The following is an 8,566-nucleotide window of genomic DNA, read 5'->3' as shown; positions in this document are numbered from 1 at the left end:
CTGCCTACGTGCCACCCGCTTCACCCCACCACGTTCAAGTCCTAAAAAGGGTGGATGCCCAAACAGCGGCAGGAGATCTCGGGTCAGAGCGGAGAGGAGAATAAGAGACGGTATGCCCTTGGGAACCAGGACATCTTTGGGGGGACCCCCAGATTGGCGTGGAAAGCCTCTGCCTCTGCGCCTGCCACAGCCTCCTTTACATCTGAGAGCTCTGGCCCTGTGGACAGCCTTCCGGGGACCCAGACCCGGGGCGGAGCCCCCAGCTCTGGCCCCGCCCACCTCTGACTTCCCAGGCCACTTCTTCCTCCTGTCCTCAGCCACCGCTGTGTTCCCATGGGTTTCTTTCTTTCTTTTTTTTTTTAATATATATTGCTTATATTTATTTTATTTATTTTTGGGACAGAGAAAGAGCATGAACGGGGGAGGGGCAGAGAGAGAGGGAGACACAGAATCGGAAACAGGCTCCAGGCTCCGAGCCATCAGCCCAGAGCCCGACGCGGGGCTTGAACTCACGGACCGCGAGATCGTGACCTGGCTGAAGTCGGACGCTTAACCGACTGCGCCACCCAGGCGCCCCCCCATGGGTTTCTTGACAGGATCCGTGCACTTTGAAGAATCCACGATATATGCTAAAAAGCGCTAGAATTTATTTACACTTAATTACAGCTCAGGAGCTTTTCTGGGCTTTTCACCCGTACCCGTGGCTTTAATCCTGACAACAGCCCAAACAGGTAGGTACTTCGTTATTTGTTAAATTAGTTATTTATTACTTTTTAAAGTTTATTTATTTATTTTTAGAATTCGAACCCATGGACGGGAAGGTCATGATGTGAGCCGAAATCAAGGGTCAGACACTTAACCGAATGAGCCGCCCAGGTGCCCCCAGATGGAGGTGAGTTTCCAAAGACCTACATCTTTTTGGCTCAGGTCATGATCTTGAGGTTTATGGGATTGAGCCCCATGTCAGGCTCTGTGTTCATAGCACAGAGCCTTCTCGGGATTCTCTCCCTCTCCCTCTCTCTCTCTGCCCCTCCACCGTGTGTGTACGTGCTCTCTCTCTCTCTCTTTCTCTCTCTCTCAAAATAAATAAACTTAAAAAAGCTATCCCCATGTTGCAGATGAGAAAGCTGAGGCACAGAGGGGTGAGGTAAGGTGCCTGAGATCACACACCTGGGAAACGGCAGTGCTGGGGTGCAAGCCAGCCTCCCACACCTAAGCTGCGTTCTTACCGCAGGCAATACTGCCATTCGGGTGGCTTTTGCTTTCCAGGATGACTTAGGGGACAGACGACAGGTAACTCTGGATGTGCTTTTTTAAGTTCTATTTTACTCCACTGGACTAGGTTAGAAGAGAGGTTGGCAATTTTTTCAGACCCAAGAGTTCCCTTGTGCCACAATCCCAACAACACGGTCAACAAAGATGCAGGATGAGAATGCCTTTTTTTTTTTTTAAGTTTATTTATTTAAGTCATCTCTACACTGAACGTGGGGCTTGCATTTACAACCCTGAGATCAAGAGTCACAATCTCTTCTGACTGAGCCCGCCAGGCGCCCCGAGAATGCCTATTTTTAACAGAAAAAGATTTAACTTTACACTGATGATATTGATACGATGACTAATAGGGAAATAAATATGGAACTTAACAACTCTGTCAATGACGTCGAATTGGCGGCCCTTCTGCCATTTGCTCTTTAAAAGAGTTTTTAAAGGGGCGCCTGGGTGGCGCAGTCGGTTAAGCGTCCGACTTCAGCCAGGTCACGATCTCGCGGTCTGTGAGTTCGAGCCCCGCGTCGGGCTCTGGGCTGACGGCTCGGAGCCTGGAGCCTGTTTCCGATTCTGTGTCTCCCTCTCTCTCTGCCCCTCCCCCGTTCATGCTCTGTCTCTCTCTGTCCCAAAAATAAATTAAAAACGTTGAAAAAAAAAATTTAAAAGAGTTTTTAAAGAAGTTTGAGCTTCGTTACCCTGCCTGTCATAACCCCAAACACAGAGACTGGGCCCTGTGGGTAACAAATGAGCAGGTCTTGTTAACAAGAAGGAAGCCACACTTAGGGCCAGAAGACATCACTCCAACCTTAGGATTTGTGTCTACGGCCATCTGTGACAGCCACAGGGGGAGCAGAAATTATTGATTGAACAGTGGGGCCATCGTGGAAGTCCTGGAACTTGCCAAAAGAAGGCCTTTTCAGGGAGGGGCAGTTGGTGTTTTGGGGTGAGTTCAAATCCAGCGTGTGTGTCCGGCGGCCGGGATTGGAGTCGAGCTCACGGAGACCAGGTACTAAGGGGACCCGGGAGTAGGAATTCTTCCTTCCCTCCCCTCCCCAGTTGGGGCTCAGCCTCCCACAGTGTCATTCTTGGGCAGAATCCATACCAAGAGGTCCAACCTGAAGGAGATAAGGGTGACAGGTGTCTGAGGCGTGCTCAGCGGTGGTGACAGCAGGGGACTGGCCAGGAACTTGGATGAGGAGGAAGCAGGTGGAGTGGCCCCTGTCTGGGCAGCAGACTCTGGGGCTTTGAAGGCATTAGCCGGGTCCCAGGTAGGGTTCCCTCATCTCAGAGGAAGTGCATTCTGTGCTTTTTTTTGTCCACCACCTTCCTTTCCCATGGGCCCTCCCCTCCCCTTATGCCTATGAGGTCAAGTCTTCTCTCTTTCTCCACTTCTCCCTCAATGCTCACTCCTTTTGCACCGAAAGAAGGACACTTATTGGCTCAGGCACTGGCTCGTTCAAGGGTATTGCTGGCTTCAGGTGCAGGTTCAGCGGGTGTAATGAGGAGCCACAGTCCCACGGCCCCTCCGGGCGGGTCCTGTCTGTGGTTGGCTTCATTGTCGAGGTTGGGAGGTGGGAAGGTGGCAGCAGAGATGCCTGCCCACATGCTTTTGGGTTCAAATTTGTCAGGAAACGTGGAGGTTCTTCTCTGTCTTAGAACTGAATTTACTTTACTTTGATTGGCCTGATTTCCTCATGTGCCCACCCAGAGCCAAAGAGTATCACCAGGGGAACGATGCTCTGATTGGCTAGTGCTGGAGGGAAGGACAGAATCAACTCCACCTAACCTGGGTGGACCGATGGTGGTGACAAGCAGCAATGGGAGTTATTACTGGAAGAAGGGCGATGATAGATGCTGGAGCGGGAAGCCCCAAATGTCTTTTTTTTTTTTTTTTTTTAAGAGACAGAGAGAGAGCAAGCAGGGGAGGGGCAGAGAGAAGGAAAGAGAGAGAATCCCAAGCAGGCTCTGTCCCGTCAGCACCGATGTGGGTCTCAAACTCACAAACCATGAGATCATGACCTGAGCTGAAATCAAGAGTCGGATGCTTAACCAACTGAGCCACCCAGATGCCCCACAAATGTCCTTTTTTCCCCCAGTTCCTCCTGTCTCCAAGTCTCCCATCACTACCCCTTTAAATTAAGATCTGTTCCCTAGGACTGAACCGTGGCCTGACCACTTGGCTGGTGCCCTTGGGGCCTTCCCTAACCCCTTTGAGGAAGAATATATCAGGTGGTCTATTTAGTGTAAAAATGAACACTGGGTATTGAGGAACTCATGCCAAAAGCTTTTTCATAGCAGAAGGATAATATCTTAAATCAACACAGTCTATCTTTTGGGGTCTGATTCCCAAGAATGGAAGCTTTGAATGTTTCATGGTTGTGTTCAGAGGGGCCCATGGAGACCTTTTAGCAGGTTCTAGCCTTCCTGCTTCAAGATCTCAGCAGGGTTGCTGCTGGAGCTTGGAACTTCGTTATTCCTCATTGTCTGACTTCAAGGTCTCACTCTTGGTTTAAGAGTCTAGGTTAAGGCCAAGTGTCATGCTTTAGCAGGCTTTAAGCTTTATTTGATTTTACTTCCCATAACGCGAAGGCTTACTAAGGCAGATTTCACAGAGATCGATGGGGGAATTTCTCCACCTGCTACAAGGGTGGGATGGAAATGCTTCCATGGAAACGTGGATGCATTCCTCAGACAGGCTGGAAGCCCTCAGAGTAGGGACCACCGATTATGCACCGTGGTATCTTCAGCACCTAGCGCGATATGGAGCATTGCCTACAAAACACTTTTTCTGGAATACATGCAAATTCATGACTTGACCACAGCCAGTTGAGCTTTGTTCTTAGTAGACCATCACGTGCATCACTGTGTTTTATAGCTTAATTTTTGTGCCCTCTGCTTGGCTGGGTCTTGACCTGTTCCAAGACATTGATCATAAATTACTTGCTTTCCCATGCCTTCTCTTAAAAAATCTTCTAATTTTGTTTCTGACCACAATAGTGATACATGTGCATTTGGAAAAGCCCAGTGAAGGAAAAAAAAAAAAAAAAGAAAGAAATTCAAGTAATCCCAAAACTTTTTGTGTAACCTTCTGTTTTCCTATAAGTATGAATATATATATATTTTTTTTACAAAAGAAGATCATTCTATATATGCATTTACCTTTTTTTTTTTTTTTTTGATGTTTATTTATTTTTGAGAGAGAGACAGAGACAGAGCACAAGCCGGGGAGGGCAGAGAGAGAGAGGGCGACACAGAATCCGAAGCAGGCTCCAGGCTCCCAGCTGTCAGCACAGAGCGCGATGCAGGGCTCAAACCCACGAACCGCAAGATCATGACCTGAGTTGAAGTCAGACCCTTAACCGACTCAGCCACCGAGGCGCCCCTACCTTTCTTTTCTAAAATTTTTTTTTCAACGTTTTTTATTTATTTTTGGGACAGAGAGAGACAGAGCATGAACGGGGGAGGGGCAGAGAGAGAGGGAGACACAGAATCGGAAACAGGCTCCAGGCTCCGAGCCATCAGCCCAGAGCCCGACGCGGGGCTCGAACTCACGGACCGCGAGATCGTGACCTGGCTGAAGTCGGACGCTTAACCGACTGCGCCACCCAGGCGCCCCCTTACCTTTCTTTTCTAATGAACAATATAATGTGAACATTTTTGTGTCATTCTATGTTTTTCGACGACTCCATTGGGTTCAACTTTATGATTCAATTTTTTTTTTCTCTAACAAATAGTATAATAAGCATGCTTGGGGATAAATCTTTGTGCAAATATATGGGTATTTTCTTGGGGTGAATTCTCGGCAGTAACATTGCAGGATCATAAAATATGGATATGTTTAAGGCTCTTTGGGAGCTATTGCTACCAAATTACTCTTTGGTGCCAATAGTAATTTCTTGATTCTGGTCCCAATGCCGGTCCCGCAGCACCGTTGAGCAGTGTCTAAAGTGCTCCTGGCTGCCCAGTCCGGCCTTTGTTGCCATGAGCTGACGATGAAGTCGATGAGACTTCCGCCTAGGGCGTTTCTTTGTTCCTTACGGAGGAACGGGCCTTTAGGGCTCCACGTTTCCCATGGCTTCTTGTTGAAATGCCTCTTTTATTTTCCTTTTTAATTTTTTTTTTTTAACATTTATTTATTTTTGAGACAGAGAGAGACAGAGCATGAACGGGGGAGGGTCAGAGAGAGAGAGGGAGACACAGAATCCGAAACAGGCTCCAGGCTCTGAGCGGTCAGCACAGAGCCCGATGTGGGGCTTGAACTCACGGACCGCGAGATCGTGACCTGAGCTGAAGTCGGACGCCTAACCGACTGTGCCACCCAGGCGCCCTGAAATGCCTCTTTTAAAATTGATGGTGATCGCAACCTCCAACTTGAGATCGTGGTTATTCGGGAAGGCGGTGAGGTGCTGCCTGCTGCTCACTCACTCAGCTTTCCTTCCTGTGGATTTCCCAGTAAGCAAATCCAGTAGATTTCTCCCCCAGGGAGGGCCTGTAGGTAAGGGCCCCCTGGCCTGAGAAGAAGATCTTCTCTCTAGAGCCCAACTCTAGCGAGGGTTTTGCCTGGTGGAACTATTCCCACCACAGGGATTATTTTGCCTGGGTGATGCCCTGGTCTCCCTCGGCGATTTTCCTAGGACGTGAGCTGAGGTGTTCTGCAAGGCAGTGTTGCAAAAACCGTGGGCTGTTATTTGTGGCCTTTTCAGATGCCAGCAGTAATTGGCCACAGCAAGAGGTGCTGGCGACCCTGGGCCTTCCATGCGCAGGTCACAGATGTTCCGGCCAATGAGAAACGAGAGCTCATTTGCTCTAAGGGCTCATTGGCCGATGGTGCAACTCCATGCCTTCTATTTTAAGGCTGTGTCTCTAGCCCCAGCTTGGAAGGCTTGCTTGAGACATCTGGCAACAATGATGAGAATGCCTTTTTTTTTTCAAGGAGGCTCACAATCAATTCATCTGTGGACTCCCAAGGAAAGGCTCATTTAGTAGAGCCAACATGTTTCAAAGAAAAATATATTTTCATTAACTAGCCTCAAAGCAGTAATTATATGTTCAGAGAACACAGTAAAAATTTATTTCTAAATATTTGGCAGCGAAAAGTTGAAGGCGGTGTGTGCGTGCGTGCGTGCGTGTGTGTCCAACGTGTTGCATGTGTTTTAAATAAATCCAGCATCTCCCCACAAAAAGGAAGCAGGAAATGCAAGTGTAGACTTAATTTTTAGCAACGGGATGTGTTTCTAAATGCTGCTAATATATCAAAAGGAAGATGTCGTTAAAGGCTTTGCGATTCGAAACAAACGAGGTATTTTTTATTTTATTTTTTTTAAAGGACGGTGGTGTCTAAACCGGGAAAACCAAATTTCAACCAAGGATCAGAAGGAACAGAGGTATCTTTGCCTGAGCTGCAGCTGAAACTTGGATGCTCCCCGGGTCTGATTCACAGTTTATAATCACAGTTATCACAGAACCATTAAAAGCCTATTAACTTGAAGTCCCACAATTCCTGCAGGGCAAGGGCAAAGAAAGAGCAAAATAACTTCGAATGTAAATGTAACGCAACGTTCGTTCGGCAGAGGAGAATCTCTTTTAATTACGGCAGCGAAGGAAGATGTCTTGTGGATACATCCACCCTAGCAGATGGCTGATGGAAAAATACGACACGAAGTCTTAGGACGCTCGGGATGTTATGGAAATGATTTCTCTGTGAAGAGCCGGGGACAGCATCCGCCTGTTCCAGACCCCTTTCTGAGAGCAGGAAGAGTGGAGGGCTTGTTAAAACGTGTTGACTGCTGGGTAGGCTGGCTGGACAAACCCCGTGCAGGGGCCGAGCCAATCAGCCTGAAAAGAATCCTCAGCCTCGTTCGGTGGAGGCGAAAACCCAACAAATATTCAAGCCATTGTCATATGAGAAATTTGATTTCATGTTTTTCCACCCTTCAGTGCCTTCGCTGACATTTCCCCTAACAACGTTATTATGTGCTGCGCAGTAAGACAGTGCAGTCAATAAGCTGTCTTGAGACCTCAGATAAAACGCAGAGTTCTTATCTCACCGCAGAACAATTACAGGCATCACCCGGCAGCGAGCTGTGTGCACGCCAACGATGGAGCCTCTTCCCAGACCTCTGGGGCCACCGTGGCAAGGTGCCCACCGGCCCTCCGGGGGCCTCGCTCACGCGCCCCTGGCGGGTGGACCCAGTCCCCACCTCGCCTTCGTGGAGGAATGCTGGAATCGCCCGGGGAGAGACAGCGCTTTCTCTCCGCCGTCTCTGACTCCGAAGCAACCAATTCCCATCAATCCAGCCTCACCTAAAACGAGTTCTTCCTGCATGAATTACCCACGTTCACTGCCCAGCTTGATCTCGTTCCCGCAATGGATGAAGCAAATGGCTCAGTCCAGAGGGAGTGGGTTATTGACTAAGTGCTTAATTAGGCGCACAACCCTGATGTGGCCATTCTCCTACACTCAAGACGACTGGACCGTGGCACGGCAGCACCACGAATCTGGTTTGCTCTCATCTGCCCGAGCCACAGTGGAATCAATGGGGCAGCAATCTAAATTAAACGTTAAGACAAGCACACTGCAGTATGTTTATGTAACTGTGCAAAGAAACAGCGTGTGTCTCAGGGTCCTCTGGGGGAAACATTATTTACTTCCCTACTTCCATATTACGCACACTGAAGGTTTGTGTGGTACCATCTAGAAAGGGTTTGAGCACCTGACGGAAGACCTTCTAGCCTCCTGTATGGTTTCTGAATCTTTAGAAGTCTAGTACGACAGTGATCACGGTCCAAGGGTTAGTGCCTCTCTGCAGGCGCGACAGCAAACGTGCCCGTGGGGCTTTCGGACCCCACTTTCCTTTCATAGAAGGATTGAGTATCCAATGCCAGCATGGCCGAGAGGGGTCTCACGTGTTTCCTGATTCTCCACGGTGCACTTGTCGGACTTTACGTGCACGTGAACCATCTGGGAGTCTTGTAAAAGTGCACATTCTGATTCAGTAGGTCTGGGCAGGGGCCCGAGAATCGGCGTTTCTAATAAATTCAAAAGCGGTCCCGGGGGCTGCCGGTCCAAGGACCACACTTGGAACAGCGTGGGCCTGACGGGCGGGTTCCTTACTTTACAGCCAACTGAAACGTTGAGAGGGGAGGAGGGAAAAAAAAATAGAGCCGATGTTTTGGTGATAAGGTAAGTTGGAAGCCAGAGTGGGAGGCAGAAGGATACGAGGAAAAAGCCGGTCCTCCCTTGGGTGAAGGGGTACATCCACGCTGGCTTTAAAGCCACGTCCTGTCTGATTCCTCCGTC

This window comes from Neofelis nebulosa, chromosome 13 (assembly GCF_028018385.1).
Source record: "Neofelis nebulosa isolate mNeoNeb1 chromosome 13, mNeoNeb1.pri, whole genome shotgun sequence".
NCBI lineage: Eukaryota > Metazoa > Chordata > Mammalia > Carnivora > Felidae > Neofelis > Neofelis nebulosa.
Note: the sequence above shows the minus strand (reverse complement) of the source record.